General features: G+C 35.5%; 1 protein-coding gene across 1 annotated transcript in view; it reads right to left on the bottom strand.

Annotated features, from left to right (window-relative positions):
• The window catches only part of LOC111155420 (ST18, C2H2C-type zinc finger), a 112,973-nt gene extending 112,464 nt beyond the window's left edge, over positions 1-509 (bottom strand). Inside the window, exon 1 of the mRNA XM_022515563.1 lies at positions 488-509. The gene's annotated coding sequence lies outside the window, so the exon portion shown is untranslated. The remainder of the gene's footprint in view (positions 1-487) is intronic.
• Positions 510-19,865: the final 19,356 nt, after the last annotated feature.

The following is a 19,865-nucleotide window of genomic DNA, read 5'->3' as shown; positions in this document are numbered from 1 at the left end:
TCATGTGGCATCTCCCTGACTCATTCTGCTACCCTCTCTTATGGAATATATGACTAATTGAGCCTACCTGGATAATTCAACATAATTTCCCATCACTAAATTCTTAATCTCATCACCCTCCTTTTGCTTTGTAAGGTAACATATCCACAGGGTTCAGGAATTAGGACACAGACTTCCCTTGGGGGAAGGGGAAACATTATTCTGTCTACCACATTCTTTAGCTACATATATGAATTCTAACTGGGTTAAGGTATTAATGCTCTTCATATGAGCCATGTGACATCACAATCAGGATGAGCAAGCGTATGCACTCCTCAAAAAAAAAAATTGCAAATTAGCGTGATGATACCAACACTAAAAAAATTGAACATCTTTAGTTGTTCCCTAAAACCAAGTTCTTAACTTCTCAAGTTTTCAAAGGCTGTCGAAAAGTTAGGAATCTTTTCTCTTTGGGGGTAAAGTTTATTTTTAAATAGTCTTTACTTACCTTCCCTAATATTCATTGGATTTGAACTGGAAAGTTTCCATTGCTACTGATGAGAAACATCGTCAGAGGAAAAATAGAAAGAAAGAAGAGAAAACTTAATTAAATGGCAATTATCTACAGCTTATTAACTATATAAAACAATCCTTTCAAGTAATTTACATACTGACTATTGGAGTATGGGTTGGGGTACGAGCAATCTTGAATAGTCAAACATAGTATTCATTCAAAATAACTCCCCCTCAACAAGAAAACAGGTGTCTACTGTTATCAGAAAATGTTTTTTAGATTTGAGCCCTTTTGTATATAAATACATTTGAGAACCTTTTCTAGGGACACACCTGAGAGTGAAAGTCTTAAAAAAAAAAAAAAAGAATCAGTGGTTTAACACTAATTTCTAATCAGATCCTACAGAAAGGAACAGCCCGCACGGCAGCTGTACTTTTCCCAGGGTTAATTACCTTTCACTGCTCTCTGCTAATGAGTCAGCTGTTCCTGTCACCGCGCACTACACTGGTTCATCTGGAGCTCTAGTTGTGGACAAACACCGAGTGACAGTCCTATTTACATACGGGGGTGTTTGTTGTGCAAAGATTTCAAAGGATTTTAAAAATCCTTTAATTTTCATGTGTTTCTATGTTAAAAATATTTTTACAAATAAGATTTTACTTGGTGAACTATTCTTGTTCTCCCAGTCCACTGGATCTACCAGTAGTCAGTGCAAAAGGCCAAATCCTTGGAAAGAGGCAAACTTCCTTACTTCCACAGACAGCTTTGTCTTACTGATTCCTTAGCATAGTTACAATCACTCTGTCGGGATGAGACAGAGCTTTGAAAGTTTGTAACCTCCTCCGCTTTCTAAAGAGATTCCTACAGAAAATTAAATTCAAAGGTAGAAAGTAATCTAAGATAAAAAGATGCAAAACAAACAAAAAAGGCAAAAAAACATATCTTAGATTTATTTGTACATGAAAACTGAATTAAAAAATTGAATTTTCAAAATAATTTAGATCTGAAAACTATATTCACCTAATATTTCTAGGTCATTGTAGGATATGTGTACATGTATATAAGTATGTAGATGCATGTGCATATGTATATATGTATATACACACATATGATTTATTACATAGATAATAGCTCTGCTACCCAGATAATAGTTCTGCTCCCCAACTCATACTATAGACACAGTTTACCTTTATGCATTTTTTGAACATTGCAGCCAAGAGGTTTATACATTTCTTCCCCCTTTTTTATTACAGAGGGAACTGAGAGGCAATATATAAATGTAAAGTATCTATTGAGGTCTTTTTTGACAACCTCTGAATAGAGGCTACTCTCCCACTGGTAAGTTTCTTGATTTAACCCTTAGAGCAGTGGCTATCAGATTTTAATATGCGTAAGGATCACCTGGGTACCTTGTTAAAATGCAGGTCCTGTTTCTGACATCCTGATGTCCTGCATTTCTAATAAGGGTCCAGGTGCTCCTGCCAATCCATGGACCACACTTTGAATAGCAAAGTGTCACAGCAGTGGTTCTTAAACTTTAGCTGGTGTCAGAATTACCTGGAGGGCTTGTTAAAGCACAGGCTACTGAATCAGTAGTATGGAGTGGGGCCTGAGAATGTACATTTCCCCAAGTTCCCAGATGATGCAAGTGCTAATGGTTTGGGGGTCACACTTTGAGAAGCATCGCCTTAGATATCCACTATTAAATGCTCTGAAGAATCCTAATCCCCAAAGGCAAAAAACATCCACATGGAACAGTAGCATTTCCACTTTATTCTAGAGCTTTTATTTGCTCTGATTTTAATATTTTATGATAGAAAGAAACAGAAAAAGTGAATGTTTTGGCCCATCGTTGAAGTACATTCTGAGAACCACTTTATAGCTTATTGAACTTGATCTTCCGTTCAGATGAAGCCATTCATGTCAAGAAAGAAACAGCAATTAAGTACTTCTTCATTACAGGTGCCATTATCAAATGTAAGCTCACAAATTACAAATGTAAGACTGCACAACATTTAAACTTGCCCAAAGCAAGTAAAATATGAGGATGAATTAATTAAAAATCATATAATAAAAAAATTTCAATATCAAGAAATAATGCAAATTTCTTTGAGACTTCAATGTTTTACCAGCCATAGTAAACTCTGACATTTTCTAACTGGTACGATGAGTTTCTCATAGACACCATGTGAAGTGTTCTTTTTCTTTTGCTATTTTGAAGAACGCACTATCTTAAAATCTCCTTAAAATATTAAAAGGAAACCTTTTGGTCTAATACTAAAAATACATTTGCATTTCTGTTCATGTAAATATCTCAGTGATAAAGCTCTTAAAAGGGAATTTTGCAACATCACTTATAGAAATAATACGTATATTTTAGAAAGAGGAGAATACAACCAGTTAATAATGAGAAAAATTATAGAATGAAATCTTGCTAAGTGCGATTTAGTAAAGAGATGGAGGGTGAGTCTCCCAAATACCAAGCTTCTCATTGAGAAGAAGTTAGGTGCTTTAGCATTGATTTACTCAGACCAGGAAAAGCTACTCAGTAATCCTTAAACATGGACTAATTAAATTGTACTCCAATAAAGCTGGGAGAATATGGCACAATGTAAGAAGTATCAGTAAACATAGCAAAAGGCTATTAAAAAGAAACAATTCCCCTTCTGAATTCTTGCCACCACTTATTTGGTTTTGCTATCTCACTGACTTTTTTAAAGCTATTTTAAATCTATCAATCTCATCTAAACACAAGAAAATTATAATGTTGTAAATAAGGAATTTGATTAATACCAGTGTAAACAGCCCTCTTGATATAGAATGGTATTATTTAATAAGTTCATTAAGTTATTTACACAAATCTTCCTTAAGCACCTATTCTTCCGGAGAAGAAGGGAAACATTTTTGTAAGCAGGTGGAGTCTTAGTGAGCAGAGAGGGGTGTATGGTGTGTGCCGCTTTAATAGTACAGATATATCCGCTGTACAAATCAAAGAGGCAGTAAAATGAAAATCTTTGAGGAGATGTGGGTACTGAATTTATTTCTTGGTAACATGGGACAACAATTTGATGGGTTTGATAAGAACGCTCCTCTGGAAGCACAAACATCAGGGTATAGTTTGAGTAAAGAACTCATAATCGTACATATGTAGAATGAAAATGTACATTGTTGTCATGGGCCGACATATTCACATGTCATGCATGTGAATATCAATATCCTAACTGGTCTTTCTCCTTGGATGGTTTTTAAGAGTTACAATGAATCAGACTAAATACGTTCCTTTGGTCATTGGAACATCTGGTTTTATAGTTGTCCCATGTGATTAATCAGAGGTCAGTACAGTTCACATCAGGCATTTTGTCCTATGCTTATCCAATTCCATCCTATTATTTTTATTGGTTTTCATTGGCCAATCAGTTTCTCTCTATGACAGTGTTTCATTAGCTGTGGCAGATTATGGAAGGAATCTGACCTGAGTTTTCTCTCAGAGATAACAGACTACGTATTTTTTTGGCTATGTTGAGTTTTTCCCCCAAAAAGCATGTGCAGGAAGAAAATGCCTCAGAAGATCTATGACATCCCTGCTTTTAAAGACCTAATATGAACACTGTGTTGATATACTGAATGATAAGAGAGCTTGCAAAATGAAGGCTTTAAGTCAGAGAAATTTGTATGGGTTTCCTTTCATCTGTTAACTTCTCCTGCTCCAAGTCTGGGTTCTGTGTTCCCGTAGGAAGTTACCTACACCTCACATAGCAGCTGACCCACCAGGACAAGTCACTGTCGGTATACTCATCATTTGCTCTAGACTGGACACTCCTGCAGGGCAAGGGCAATTTCTTTGTTTCCCTTCATAGATAAGGTACTCAATGAGAATGTTGACTGAGTGCCAGTTGACTATTAAGAAAACAGGGAACCATGACAAAGTCACTGCCTCTGTGATGTGAATTTTAGGAAACAAGTGGATGAAATATTTAGAGATAAAACAGAACAATATCCATACAATGTAGCAAAAAGTCATGTTGGTGAAAACACATAGTTGAGATTAGCTGAGAGTAATAAATGTAATGCCATAAAGTAGATTATTGAATTATTGATGTTATATCTAAAGACCAGTGAAGTAGAAAATAATCATTTTATAAACAGTTTGCTTATAAATTGAGATTAATTTTGCAAACAAAAAAATGGACTCACAGTATAGGCAGTAGTATTATATCCTAGCCACTTGAACACAAAGGGAAGGGGGTATCAATATTTAAGGAGTGTTACTGCCGGTTCAACCACATGTTAAAATTAGAAAAGTGGCACATTACAAATGCTGAAAAAGACTAAATGGAGCAGTTCTTGAAAATATAAAATAAAATTAAAAGATAATACAAGAAACATAGTATTTATCATGAAAATATACATGAATGTTGTACAAGGCATACTGATCTCAAATTAGATAGTGGACGTAGGGAGGAGAGAAAGTAGTAGACAATACTTTGAGTGAGGTAAATTTAGGTGGGAAAAGGTAAAAATAAAATCAGATGAGGCTTTCAGCTGTTGCTGCCATTAGTGTGTGCATCAACACTGACTCAGCCACCAGACCAGGCATCTTATGTTTCTGTTATCTTATTTAAACCTGACAACAACCTAAGGATGTTGACATCATTGTTATTCCCAACTGAAGTTGAGCAAACTTAGGTCACACTGGCTAGTAAGAGCTGGTGCCAAAATCATGTCTGATGCCAAAGTTTTTCCTGCTATGTAGCACTCGTTAAGAGTGGCAGTGTGACGTTGGACAACTCTATGTCTTTCTTTGAGCAAATCATAGAAAAATCTAAAATGAAAGGACAGAGTCAAGGAAATGTAAACTTTTGTGCTACATTAAGACTGGATATAGGCTGCACAAAATATTCAGAAAATCAGTAATAATTGCTAAGATAATGGAGACACTGAAATACATTTTTAAAAAATCATAAAGCCAGTATGTAGGGAAGACAGTGATAAATGACCCAGGAAATGCTTTGTGGATGACAGGAGACCCTGAGCACTGGCCCAGGGCAGCAGATTCAGGGAGTGCCATACTTTGTCACTGAGTTATCACCAATGCGAGTTGGGATCCTAACTGTGACATCTGCTAGTTCTCGATCTCAGAACTATGTGACTTCCCTAATCTCCAGGTTCTTCACCTATAAAAAGGTGAAAAAACAGAACCTCTAGAGCTGTTAGGACTACATGAGATGTCACACATAAAAGGCAAGGAAGGCACAGAGTAGAAATTCTGCAAAATTCCATGATCCAAAAGATCCAAAAAGAGATCACTCCTTACACAAAACCCACTGGTAGGTAGGTAGTGCCCCCTTCATAATCCTGTGTGGTCATGGTGAGGACTCGGCTTGATGAGACTGATTCAACCTTGGGATGTTAAACGGGCCCTTTTCTTCAAGAGAATATGCAGTTAGGAGGAAAATTCATTAAGTACTCAGTCAAAAAAAATTTGTCACTTTTTAAAATTCAATTATTTCTTTGTCATAGATACTGTTATAAATGTTTTATATATATTAGATGTTAACTCAATTTGCACAACAACTATATGGGTAAGGGATTATTTACTATTCCCATCTTTCAAATGAGGGGATTAAAACAGAGAAGGTAAGTACTTGCCCAGAGTCATGAAGCTAGTGAGAAGCCACACTGGAAATTGAATTCTAGCTCCAAGGTATATGTGTTTAATCACAACAGTCTCTCATCATCATGAGACAGGGAATAGAGAAGCAGGGATAGAGAGCAAAAACTGTATTCCAGTGTGGGAACCAAACCAAAAGCCAAGGAAACAGCAAATATACAATTGCAATCTAAAGCAGTGATAAGTGCTATTAGAAAACAAGGTAGCCTGGTAGATAGGGAGTATTTCAGATTGAAGTAGGAATTATCTTTATTCATTTGAGAAACCGTAGAGAAACCATGTGCCTGGGGTGAAAACAGAGCCCTCATATCTAGAATATGTGAAGAACAATTGCAACTCAATAGACAGATCACTCAATTAAAAATGGGCAAACGACTTGAATAGATACATCTTCAAAAAAGACATACAAATGGACAATAAGCACATGAAAAGACATTCAACATTATTAGTCACTAGGGATATGCAAATCAAAACCACAATGAGATAGCATTTTATACCTGGTAGGACAGCTATAATGAAAAAGACAGACAGTAACAAGTATTGGTGAGGATGTGAAGGAATCTCAGACCTTCATAAACTGGGTGGGAATGCCATTTTATTGCATAGTCTTTTCCAATGCAGCTGCCTTGGAAAACAGTTGGGCCGTTCTTCAAATTGTAAAATACAGAGTTATCATATAATCCAGCAATTCGACTCCTACATACATACATAAGAGAAGTGAAAACATATGTCCAAGAAAACTGGACATGAATGTTTATAGCAGCATTATTCATATTAGTGGAAAGGCAGAAACACCCTCAAATGACCATAAACTAATGAGTGGATAAAATGTAGTATATCCAATCAAGGGAATATTATCCAGCAATAATAAAGAATGAATTATTAATATGTGCTAAAAGACAGGTAAGCCTTGAAGACATGGTAAGTGAAAGAAACCAGTCACAGAAGACCGCATGTTGTATGATTCCATTTACACAAAATTTCCAGAATAAGCATAGCTACAGATACATGAAGTAGATTAACAGTTGCCTAGAGCTTGGGGTGGAGGGAGGGTTGTAGGCTGATGGCTAAGAGGTGCAGGGTTTCTTTGGGGAAGCAAAATGTTTTAAAACTGGTCATGGTGATGGATGCATAACCGTGAATGTACTAAAGGCCACTGAACTTTACACTTCAAGTGGGTAAATTGTGTGGTATGTGGATTATATCTCAATAAAGCTGTTTTATAAAACAGGTGGAGCCATATAGACTACAGTAAGGAGTCTGCATTTTAAGTGTGATGGGACATCCTTAAATGACAGAGCAGAGGGGTCATAGGAAGAAATTCAGTTTCTAGGCCAAGGCAGTCATCTGGGTATGAAAACGGGGGCCTTGTCTGGGACAGAGGTAGTAAAAGTAAGAAAGATAACAGTTGGAAGTTCCATCTCCAGGAAAATATAAGGATAAAATACCAAAAGAAGAGATATGGAGAGCAGAAATGTATCTACTGCCTGTTACGAGCCATATTCATTGCTCCCAACATGTCTGACACTGTTCTGCATGGAACGAAGCCAATCTCAATCCTCCACTCCTCACCCCTTCCTGACTCCAGAGGAAAGGACAGTCTCCGTTGCCCCTTTACCCTTCCTAATTTAAAAGCAGTTCCAGTTGGATATGAGAGTCCCTAGCTTTTCTGGTTCCCATTAATCTGAGTTTCTATGCCAATATCAATCATTAATAATGTTGAAGAGTTAGGTAAAAACCTTGTTTTTAATAATATCATGTGAACGTAATAATAAAAACTAGCATGTTCAAGGCACTTGCAGTCTAAACCCATTTTACACAGAGTTGGTATTGAATTTGTTGCCTGATTTTACAGGGAGTGTTGAGGTTATCAACTCTGAATGGTCTTGGCCTTTCATCTCTATACTTATCAAATATATTTCTGTCTCCACTCCCTCTTTCTCTGGTTTTAGAGGAAGAGGCTTTCTCTTCCTTCTCAGGGTGGGTTCTCCATTGGGCTCTATTATATTTGGTTCCTACTTCATCTAGCTGGTTTGCCTTCCATATCTTCAAACTTTTCAGTGTTCTTATCTCTTCTGGCTCCTTCTATTTAGTATATACACATAAAGTGCTATCTCTGTTCTTCAGAGTCAAACTTCTTAAAATCCCCAGAGACATTTTGTTCTCACTTCCCCTTCCCTACACAACCCATGGCCATCTGGCTTCCAACCCCTGATTCCACTGAAGTTTCTCAGCTAAGATGACCAGTGACCTCCTATTTGGCATATCTTGGGGTGAATTTTCAGTCTGTGTTCTGAGTAATTAGCACTAGTGCTGAGTCTTTCCTTAAGAAACTGTTTCTCTCTTGGTTTTGTCTGACACTCCTGGATTTCTTAGCATTATCTAATTGTCTAATGTCTTTATCATTGGCTCTCCTTCTTTTTCCCTTTATATTCCTGGGGTTCCTAAATTTGGTCCTTTTCTCACTTTATTCTCCTTGGAAACCACATCCAAATGTCCATTTCTCCTTCCCAACCAAGTCTCACTCTTGAATTTCTGAGCCAACATTACCACCTGCTTGTCTTTCATTCAATGTGTACATCATCTTTTCCTCAAAATAACTTCTTCCTTCTGAATCGCTTATCTTGGTTAACCATCCATACTGTAATCCAAGCCACATGACTTGACACCAGTTTTCAAATCTATGTCTTGGGCTTGCCTCTTGGATAGCACAGGTCCCACTGTATTCTGAATAACAGTGGGCTGTATCACCTACAGTGGTGTGAGCTTTCACCATGTTTATGGTTGTGTCTACACTGCTTGACACAGTTGCTGGAAAACAGTAGATTCTTGTAGTTTTTTCAATGGATAGATTCAAGACTTTCTTCCTTGAAATTTTCCCTGATGCTACCTCTAAGTAAAGATGGTCTTTCTGTTCTTCAGGCCATAACTAACTTTCAGAGAAGAAATAGAATTGACAATGCCTGATGAGATGCTCTGTCCCCACATACATTAAGGTCGAGTGGTAGAGTGGAATTGCATGTGTCCACAGCCTATTCTATCTTTGCATAGGCCATGGTGGTACACAGGCCTACATAACCTGTTCACAATTTTTTAGTTCTGATATTTACACTTTTTTACTTGACTCTCTTGGAAAATTTAGTACATGTAAAATACAAACAATATCCAAAAATCATATCTAGCTGGAATAAAATACTTTATTTATTTACCCATTAATTTTTTAAATAGGCTCCACACTCATGATGGAGCCCAATGTGGGGCTTGAACTCAGGATCATGAGATCGAGACCTGAGCTGAGATCAAGGGTCGGATACCTAACCCTCTGAGCTACAGAGGTATGATTGGAATAAAATATTTTAATCTCTTATGAATTTGATGTGGTGTCTAACTATGAAGGGTTCTAGTGTAACTAAAACTCTTCATTCTTATATTCTCTCTTTCTTTTAACAATCACTCATGTGTTTCTCACAATGTTCAAAGCTTTTCTGCTAGATTCTGAGGAAAATGAAATGATTTTAAATACAGTTTGTCTTCTAAAGGCTTTTTGTCAAATCTCATTAACTTGATGCTTTTTAGTTAGTATTGTATTTTCAACATGGTATTTGCAAAAGATTCAAAAATGCTTTTAAGTTAATCTTCTATAGTAATGTAAGGAAACCTTATGAGTATTGTAACAGTAACTGCTTAATTAAGATCTAAAATGCAAAAATAAATACAATGTATCTAAACATATCTGCAAACTGTAATCTACGTTTCCAAATATTTTTTTAAGCAAGACAAAATCTTAACAAGCCCACAGACCAAAGTCACGGAGGTCAAATGTGCAGCCATCAGTCTGCCCTGCCTGAGGCCGTGGGTCAGCACAGCTCTGACCTTGCAGCACATCCCGCCTCCCCATGGCACAGTCTTCTCATCTATGAAAAGGGACTGGTAACAGCCCTTCCCTGTACCCCATAGGCTGTTGCTCCGGTTGGGGCTGTTGTGTGAATTAAAAGAATTCGTAGACGAAAAGTACTTAGAAGAGTGGTTGACACCATGTCAGTGCTATCGTATTATTATAATAGAAAAACGTGTGTCTTCTGCTTGACACCAAACTACTCAGAGGAAAAATTCAATTATCAGACATTTTTAAGTATCTCTGTTGATGCTCACAGATTCTGTAAGCTAAGATTTCTGGCTGTTGGGCCAAATGTTTAACTTTTGATCCAATGTTTAGCAGCAGAGCTGAGGTTCATTCGGTTCTTTGCACAGGCTACTTCTGATATCAGGGTTAATTGGCATAGTAAATACGTGTGTCTCAGAGAGGTATAATAAAGACTTATGCTGTCTCTGAATTATTTTTCAAACTGATGGGATGTTTTCATTATAAAAAGTTCATAGAGTTACAGAATATGGGGAGTGAAAAGAACAGTAGTGCTCACCCAGCATAGCCCTTAATATGACAGATGTTATCAATAAGGAAAATAAAGCAACTTGTCAAGTCTTAATCATTCTACCTCTTAATGATATTTAACTATGAGTGGAAACCAGACAAACTTGAGACCCAGTGTCATTTGACACAATGTTGCTGACACTGGTTTTTTTTCTGTGTTTTGTTTTTTCACCTACATTGTGCCCAGATACCATTCTGCATAGGGGCATAGGGAGTACATGGATTTAGAGAACAGTTAGATTTGGGGCTCAAGTCTCAATCCTGCTGGTGACCTAAGGAAAAATATCTTACTGTCTTGGTTTCAGTTGCTTCACCTGCAAAAAGGAGACTCGAGTGGAAATGTTATGAGTATTGAATTATATAATACCTAAAAGGAACTTAACACCATGGGTAGCTCCGTGTAAGCACCTGGTAAATATTAAGAGTTATTATTATTACTATTGTCAAGCATAGCCTCATTGTTATGGGAAAGACCCATATGCACAATGTTTGTACCAAAAGTTCTTTTTTTTAAATTTTATTTTTATTTGCCAAACTTTAAGAAATAGTTCTTGGGTCAATGATTTCACCCAAGTCAAGTCAGAATCCTTCAACTATTTAATGATATTTAACTATGAGTGGTGTGTGTGTGTGTGTGTGTGTGTGTGTGTGTGAATGAGGCAGCAGAGGTATATGTGCACATTTCCATTATTTGACAGAGCCAAGGCCTGGGAGCCTATGGCTTTTTCAAATTCTCCTCACCTCACTTGCAGTTTGCTGTGATATAGCCTACTTATCAACTCTAATCTGCAAATCCTGGTCCTTGGACTCCTCTGGTTGATAAGGTTTGATTACAGAAGAAACAGTCCCAAAGAAGTAAGTGAATCAGGTATGGAATATAACCAAACCTCAAATGTTTATGGAAGCAAACTCGGACCCCAAGAAGATACCTGCCATGGGAAGGCTGGTCAGTACATTATTTTATACAAATAACAACAAAAAAAACAACAACAACAAACACTTGAAAATTTGACCTTTAAACCAAAAAGTTGGTATCAAAATGTACAAACTGTTTTCCAATCTGAAATCTATGCCTGGAAGGTTATTCAGTTCAACGTGAATATTTAAGAAAGATAGAGCTGGTGGAATATTCTATTAGTTCAAAAAAGTCCAAGTGGAATATATTTAACTGACCTGTGAAAACCAATGTAGGCAGTATTTAGAAAGGTTTTTTATTTGTTTGTTTCATTTAGACTTGGAACCTGCGTTTTAATCCCTTGGAAAAAAAAAATTCCCAAATACATCATAGAATCTAGGATAATCCTTCATGAAGTCAGAAGCAAAAATAGAAAAAAGAAAAAAAAATAACTTGCTCTACCATTAAAAATAACCAAAACAGCAACCCCGGTCTCCATTCTTTCATTTCCTCAGGTCTGACATTCTGCAGATGACCGCCCTTATTTGTCCCTACATGTTTTCCAAAATATAAAAGTGAAATAGAGTCCCAAGGGCACTGTACTTGAAAGGTTATGAGAGTTAGAGAATTTTAACCATGCCTGCCAAATCAGCAGATGGCTTGTGATTATAATTATATGCATCAATAAAACGAATAATCTTTACAAAATTTGAATTTCTACTAAAGTAAGGGATTTATTAAGCAGATGCAACAGAATGCATTTTCTTTAACCCTTTTGGTAGACACTGGTATCTTTCACACACAAAAAAGATCAAGGGCTGTACACATAATAGGTTGTATACTCTCATTTTTACCCCCTTTCTAAAGTAGTCATATTGTCAGCCTCAATCTTTCCTTGATTTCATTTTCTTCATGAGCATATTTCCTTCTCACCTCCTTTTCACCCTTCAGAATAGAAATGTTTAGACTAATTCCTGCCATTGTTTGATATTTGAAAGAAGAAAATTTAAAAGAGGTAAATACCTTCATTCAAATTCATACCAAATATACTATAGAAACAAAAGAGCAAACAGTGGATGCATCTTTCTAGCTTATTGTATTTTTTACAAATTAGGTTTTCAATAACAAAATTTTTCATTTTCTTGTTTTCTGATTTGCTTTAATCTATATTTTAGGAATGAAAATATTATTTATTCTATTGAAATAATTAACTATTTCATTTCTGTCTGGTTTTGCATAACATTACAAGTAATGATAACTAAGTTTTGTTTCATGCCAAGCCTGAATTCACTCATATAGAAATTGGATACACATAGGATACATTTGCAAAAAAAAAAAAAAAAAAAAGATAAGATTTGCACACTGACCTTTAGCCATATTTTTCCTTCACGAGGGAAAATTCTAAATTGAGGAAATGAAATTAAACTTTCAAATTTTAGACAAGGTGGGAAAATGTATCACAGAAATTTGTGTACTTATTTTTTAATGAAATTGTAATGTAAATGTTTTTCATGGAATTATCAAGTGTAACTCTTCATTCAGATAATATATCAGTTCACCTATTTAACTGCGACAAACCAACAAATAGAACGTTTAGTTAGGAGTATTTAGAGAATATGTATTTGTGCAGCTATCTCTGGGTCCTTCATATTTATACTATATAAATCAAGTAAATTAAAACGTTCTGATCTAAACTGCTATTATATGTTATAGATGACCCTATTTAATAGTATAAATAAGTTACTAATAACACTTTGAAGGTATTGACAGTTTTGTGGGTTAACACAATTTACTTGTGGTTACAAGATTTATAAGATCAGAAATTCTCCTCATCTTCGAAATTCTCTCAAAAGTCCAACTTAAATGTGCAGATCAAATCCTGTCAGAACAAATATTCCTACAATTGCAATCTGAAGAATTAAACTGAAAAAGCAGTAATTCTTGCCCAGAAGCTTATAAATTTGATGCAAAACTTGTCAAAAAACATTCAAATACTTATAAAGAAATCCAAGTGTCTCTTAGAGTTCACTGAAATGGAATTTTAAAGCATTCAGTAATAAACATGTTCAAGTTTCTTTATGTAGGTGATAAAAGATTTTTCAATCATAATGTCCTGGAAGAGGGAATTTTTTTTTCTTTTTTTTAACCAAATCCAAAGTACCAACTAAGAGAAACCATCTAAGCCAAAAACTTATGAAATGAATCCTAAAGGGGCAAAAAATAAAGATACTAATATTAAAAATACAAAAGAAATGAGGAGTACACCTAATAATCTTACTACATGAAAACCTTTTCTATAATTTAATACTTATAGATATTCCATTTTGAAATAAGGTAAAATTTAGTATTTCTGTTTACAGAAAGTTAAAGTTGAAATGTCATGAAATTCTAATGTATACTCTGGATTGCCATTAATAAAGCTATGCATAATAAGCCAATTTAACCATATATACTTAATGTATACTTAGTATATTTAACTTGTTACCTTCGACTGGATATGAGCACTCAGCCATGTAAAATGGAATTTTCAAATCCTTCAAGGAATCTCACAAGTTTAAGGCTCTGGAAGGGAAAACATAAGAGAGTTCTGTACTGATGGAAGCGGGTAGTAGGGAATGTGTAACATGATACAGACATGTCCACTTACTGTCACAAACTCCAAGTGAAAGTTAAAAAATAAACACTCTTTGAACACCTACTATATACCAAGGGCTTTAGGTATATTATCTTATTTAATTCTTACATGAGTCATGAGTCAAGATTTATCTAGCCTGGCCCCCATCTAACAGACCAGGAAACCAAGGCCCAGAAAAATTAAGTAATTTATCCAGCACTATGGATTTAGCAAATAGAAGAATCAGGTCTCAAACACATGCACCTGAGAAGGGGGTGTCAGAGATTCTCTTGTCACTTTGTGTCACCTATATAGCACACATGACTTCTTCTCTAGGAAATGCTTTACAGTTCTTATATCATGGATCCTCAGGGGTGAGAATGAGGTCCCCATATTCCTTATAGTCCAGAGTATAATCCTTTGAACCATGTAGTTTTCATAATATTTGTCAAATAAGTGAACCTAAATTAAAGTTCCTTCTGTCAACAGAAATTAAGTTCCTCAAATTTCCTTAAAGAAAAAAGTTATAAAGCAGCTAAAACCAATTTCTTAGTGTATTTCCATAGTGAACATTTTAAAAACATCTCTCAAATTCAAGAACAATGTTTGTACAAACAAGTTCACATAAGCCAAAAGTAATGATCTGTGCCCTCCTATCTTAATTACCACACACACAGACCTATTTTGTCCTGAAGAATGACAATTACATTTCTGTTACAGTAATTCCACTCAGTTTTATCCCCAGTGATGCAACTACCCAGACTTCAGTCAAGTTTGCTCATCCTTTGCTATGCTACTGAGGAGAGGGGCAAAATATTTAGAGCAATCCAGAAGGATTGTGTATTTTCTGAACAATTCACTCCTGTATTAATAGGATGAATGTTAGCAAGCACAGAAAATAGATTATAATCCGTGAGATTCAGATTTAAAATCTTTATAACAGGAAAAAAAAAAAAAAAAACACCCTAATATATGTATAATGCCTGAAAGAGTAAACTAGTTGCAGAACTCTACTGGAAACTAAAATTGGTAGGTAGCCACTGTGGCCATTTTCATATAGCTTGCTTTTCCCATGATTTCTACCATATTGATTAGATTACATATTGGAAAATTCTTAATTTAGTAAAATCATAGCATATCTTCCCCATATATATTTTACTTGACATTACCAAGACACTATTAAACCTCTCTCTTCACAGAATTGATTTCCTTGTCAATTCTGGTTACTATGAAAATAATAGAGTTTGTAATACATAATGTATGTTATATACTATACACATAAAGCCTTAAATGAATTATATAAATAAAATGAATATTGGGAACACATTTAGAAGAGGAAAAGTACTTTGAGACCAAAAAAAAATTTAAAAAAAGGAATAAGTATATGACCTCTGGTCACCCACACCATAGTATAAACTCTATTATGAATCTCTCATGAATACTATTAATAAGTGATTTATTCTGTATCATAAAATTTCTATATTCTTATATAAATAAAAATGTTTCAGGGCAAGTAATGCAAGTTAGTCAACTGATTTCTACATAACATGGAGAATTTTAATTTATGAACAGATGATTATGGCATGCCATTCTAATACTAAATGACAGTGATTTTTAAAAATTCAATCCTGACACTGATATTATGAACCCATCTATTTTAAAACACCACACTTATGTTAACAGTACTTTTTCAGATGTTTTCAATGAGATTGTCAGAGTTTATTAAATCACTGACTATTCGCTAAGTTGAACAGTTCTTAGAATAAAATATTTAATTTACCTGAATGTCTTGTAACAATATCATCCTCTCTTGAACTAAACATCCTCTGAGTACACAAGTCTAAGGCAGACAGACATTTCAGCAAGGCAAATAAGACTTTTTGGCAACTTCCTGTTGCCATATTTCTCTAAAAGGATCCTGCAATGTTATACTTCAATACTGCAAATGCATTTTTCCAAGGGACACAGTAAGCCAATGCTGCTCAGTGTCAGATAGCTTTGATTTTTTCCCCCAAGTACAGCAAGCAAATAACCACTAATCCTATTCAATATTACAAATTCGCAGCAATGATTTTATTTACAGATCCAAGAGAGATAGAATACACGAAGAACAGAGAAGCTTTTATTTTCTTGTTTTGTTGCTTTTGATTGATTGATTTTTAAGATACTGATCAAGGAAATGGTTATCCCACATATGATATTAAATATACCTTAGCAGATGGGACAATTTTGCATTGACAAGAATGAACCTCACTGCACACACTCCGGCTCAAGGTTTCCATTATCTTTTAAAAGCAGTAGGACAACTACAATCAAAGTTGCCTCATGCTTTTGAAAGTTTCTCAAACCTGTACCCACACCTGAATGGTCGTCATTTGTGAAAGCACCATTTCTCCAACAAACAGCCTACCTTCTCAAATTTAAGTTCACTTACATTTTGGGGTACACTTCACTTTTGAAATTCAAAAACTTTTACGAAACAGCAAAACAAAAAAACAATAACAACAACATAAGAGCATTGATCACTGAAGCAACATTTCCAGAAGTGATAGCAAAACCCCTTCATTCTGACCTACTTGTCGAGAATCGGACTTTCAGCCCCACGGTTAGGCTAAGATTTGTTCTACTTTCTCCCTAGGGCTTAATTGCCAGACTGACTTACCCGTGCCTCCTAGCCTTTGTTCTGCCTCTCACGCTGACATCAGGGAAGCAGTGATGTAGAATAAAGCAGGGGTGGGCTAGGTTCGTCCAGTGTTTGTGTCGTTGTGTGGTGTGCAGGGACACTCTGTGATACTCTAGTGAGCTGCTAAGCTTTTTTTGTAGGCTTTGTGTCATTTACTTAACGACCAATCTCATTAGCTACCAGGGTACAATGGGCTGATGCATTTTCTATGTACATACTCTACACAGTGACCCTCAAGGTTGCCGAAGGTCTATTTAATCAGTCAAATGCTGAATATATTTGCAGTAAATCACTAAAAAAAAGAAAAAAAAATATGGGACTACCGAGGTACCTTACAGGCTTACTATTTACGGGTGGTTATACGCAGGTAATAAAATGCATGCATATTTAGCCAAAACAAGGGTAGTGCAGGCAGAGATGAATTATCTAGCTTGCACTGCTGACCTTAATTTTAGGAAACTTTCAGAATCAGAGGTATTTTCTGTTTATAAGACAGAATTGTCTAGATTTGGAATTTAATTTCTGTCTTAGTTTAATCATATTAACAAGATAAAAAAGAATTGCTTTCCTTAGCAGCTTCTCCTTACTCTAAAGTCGCCCCCACCTCAGACCCACCCCCTGCCCCAGCAGCCCCAGAACTGGCAAAGTTGCATTTATGCCCTCTTTCAGTTACAAGGTAAAAACCCTTTTAACTCCTATGAAAAATGAAATACTGGGAGCACTATGAATGACGACAGCTGTCCATAAGTATCAGGGAGAGTTCTATTGTCCAGCTTGTCCCTGGATAAAATGAATACTTTACAGCAGAGGCTGTTCAGCTTGGCTAAAGAGTATGGGGAGAAGGGGAGGAGGTCACTGGAGATTTCGCACACTAATTTAATCTGGGAAAAGGACAGGCTCTGCATCTCCCTTGAACAGACTGGCAGCAATCTGGGCCCCCACAGAACTATCTCCTTTTGCCTGTGCTCTATTTATTCCTTATCTCTGTTTACCAACCGCTAGGTCCCTTTCATTCACACCACGAGGCCGTTTTCCTACTATCAGTCAGCAGCTGACACTGTGGAAGAGCCTCAAAGGCAAAAAGAAAAAAAAAAGAAAAAAAAATCAAAACTAAACCAAAGCTGTATAAACAATGCAACAGTACAAGTAAATGCATAAACCCTGATTCTTAACCCAACCCACAGGGTGCAAAGAGAATCTTTATAGTAAATCCAACAAACCCACCACAGTGAGCTATGGGCCACAGAGAAAGAAAAGTCAAAAACCATTCATGAAATCACCATCCAAAAAGAAGTGCTAAATTGTATGCTAGCTGCTGAAGCAGCCTAGCTTCCAGGGATGTTCTTATCTCTATCATGGATCAATTAACTAGCAACCAGCAAACACTTACCTTGACCTAAAGGTGAGCTATACATTTCTAAGGGAAATCTCATTCTCATTAAAATGCGGGCAGACCAAAAGAAAAAAAAAATCTACCAATATGATTAAAAGTTAAAGGGGATATAGCATTAACTTCTCTAACTCTTCATCATGTTGATTTAATTGAAACAAGTCAAGAAACGGGGCATCAGACCTTCATTACTTTTATATAAAGACACTAAAAAGTCCTGGGCAATTCAGTCACCTAAATCTTTTTCCCATGTTTTATGTCAAAGTGACTAACAGCAGAGGAGTTGAGAAAAACCTACTTCACATACAACTTGGTATCTCTTGAAGTCCTCTGCAGGGTATGAGTGAAAACAGAGACTGGGGCAACCAGTTTGAAGTGTAGAAAGAGGAGAAAACAAAACAAGTGTTATTTGGGACCTTGAAACTTTTAAGTAAATAGGAATTTTGAATCTAAAATATGCTTTACTTACATTCACCTTGAATACTATATAATTTTGAATATTTCAGCAAATAGGAGGATGTCACCTAACTAACATGAGTAGTTCATTGAAGTGATTCTGAATCTATATGATTCAGGGTACATATGTGTGTAAATTTTAAGTATAGATGCACACACTGCTACCCATATATACAATGCACAAAATCAGAAAGTGCATAATTTCTATTGCCTACAGTTCCCTACATTTAAAAACTGTGACTGACTTTAAATTTCTCTGAGTTCTTTTCTGTCTTTGAAATGATTGGAAATGATTGGTTATTGTCATAAAAATCCACACCGTATTGACTCAATCACTAAGACCTTTACCAAAAAAGGGAAAGCAAAATGTAGCTCATTATCTAGGATGATCAATTGGACCAGATTTCAGTTTGTGTTTTCACCTATATGCATTATGAGCAATGAAGTCTTTACTACTTGGATCCTTTTTTCCAAATGAATTAATGAATTAAATTTATCCTTTCACCAGCTGCTAGGCAGCAGATGGAACCATTTCTGAAGCCTTGTTGAATTCAATCCATAAAACTCATTTCCTAGGATTAGCAGTCCAAAGTTTCTTTTAATGTTTATATACCGCTTGGGATTTTGAATTTCATGATGTTAAACTTTCAGTTTAACTATTCTTTTTGCATTTCATATCAAACAATTATGATCTTTTAGATTTCTATAACAGACATGGCAGGTCACATAAGGACAAGAATTAATTTCAAGAGCAATAAAGTCATGCAAGTTACATTTTTTGATGTTTGCTCGCATTACCCTACTACCATGGAAACTATTTGCACTGTGCTCTCATATTAATGTCAACCTAAAGAATTATATATTTAATAGATTGTGATTTTTGTTTATTTACTCATAAATACTTTAAAGCTACAACCAGGAACATTCATTAACATTATGGAAGTTTAAAGTTTTGCAATTTAGTTATAAAAGTATAATAGTTAAATTATCTGCAAATAACTACTGTATATACCAGGTTAATTTATCTAATAAGAATTTAATTTCAACCTTTAAAAACGATAATAAAGCCAATTACACAGAGTATGTAGATATGCAATTCATTACAGTTTACTTTTTAAAGAGCACGCTACCATGGACAGCTCCAAACATGTCTTTCTAGTTCTTTGCACTTACAACTGTCTAATTTAAGAAGAATGAGCAAACTTTGACTCTTTCTGGTTGATTCTATAGC

The sequence above is a fragment of the Enhydra lutris genome, unplaced genomic scaffold (genome assembly GCF_002288905.1).
Source record: "Enhydra lutris kenyoni isolate GAN:26980312 unplaced genomic scaffold, ASM228890v2 scaffoldscaffold41, whole genome shotgun sequence".
Classification (NCBI taxonomy): Eukaryota; Metazoa; Chordata; class Mammalia; order Carnivora; family Mustelidae; genus Enhydra; species Enhydra lutris.
Note: the sequence above shows the minus strand (reverse complement) of the source record. Positions and strands in the feature narration are given on the sequence as shown.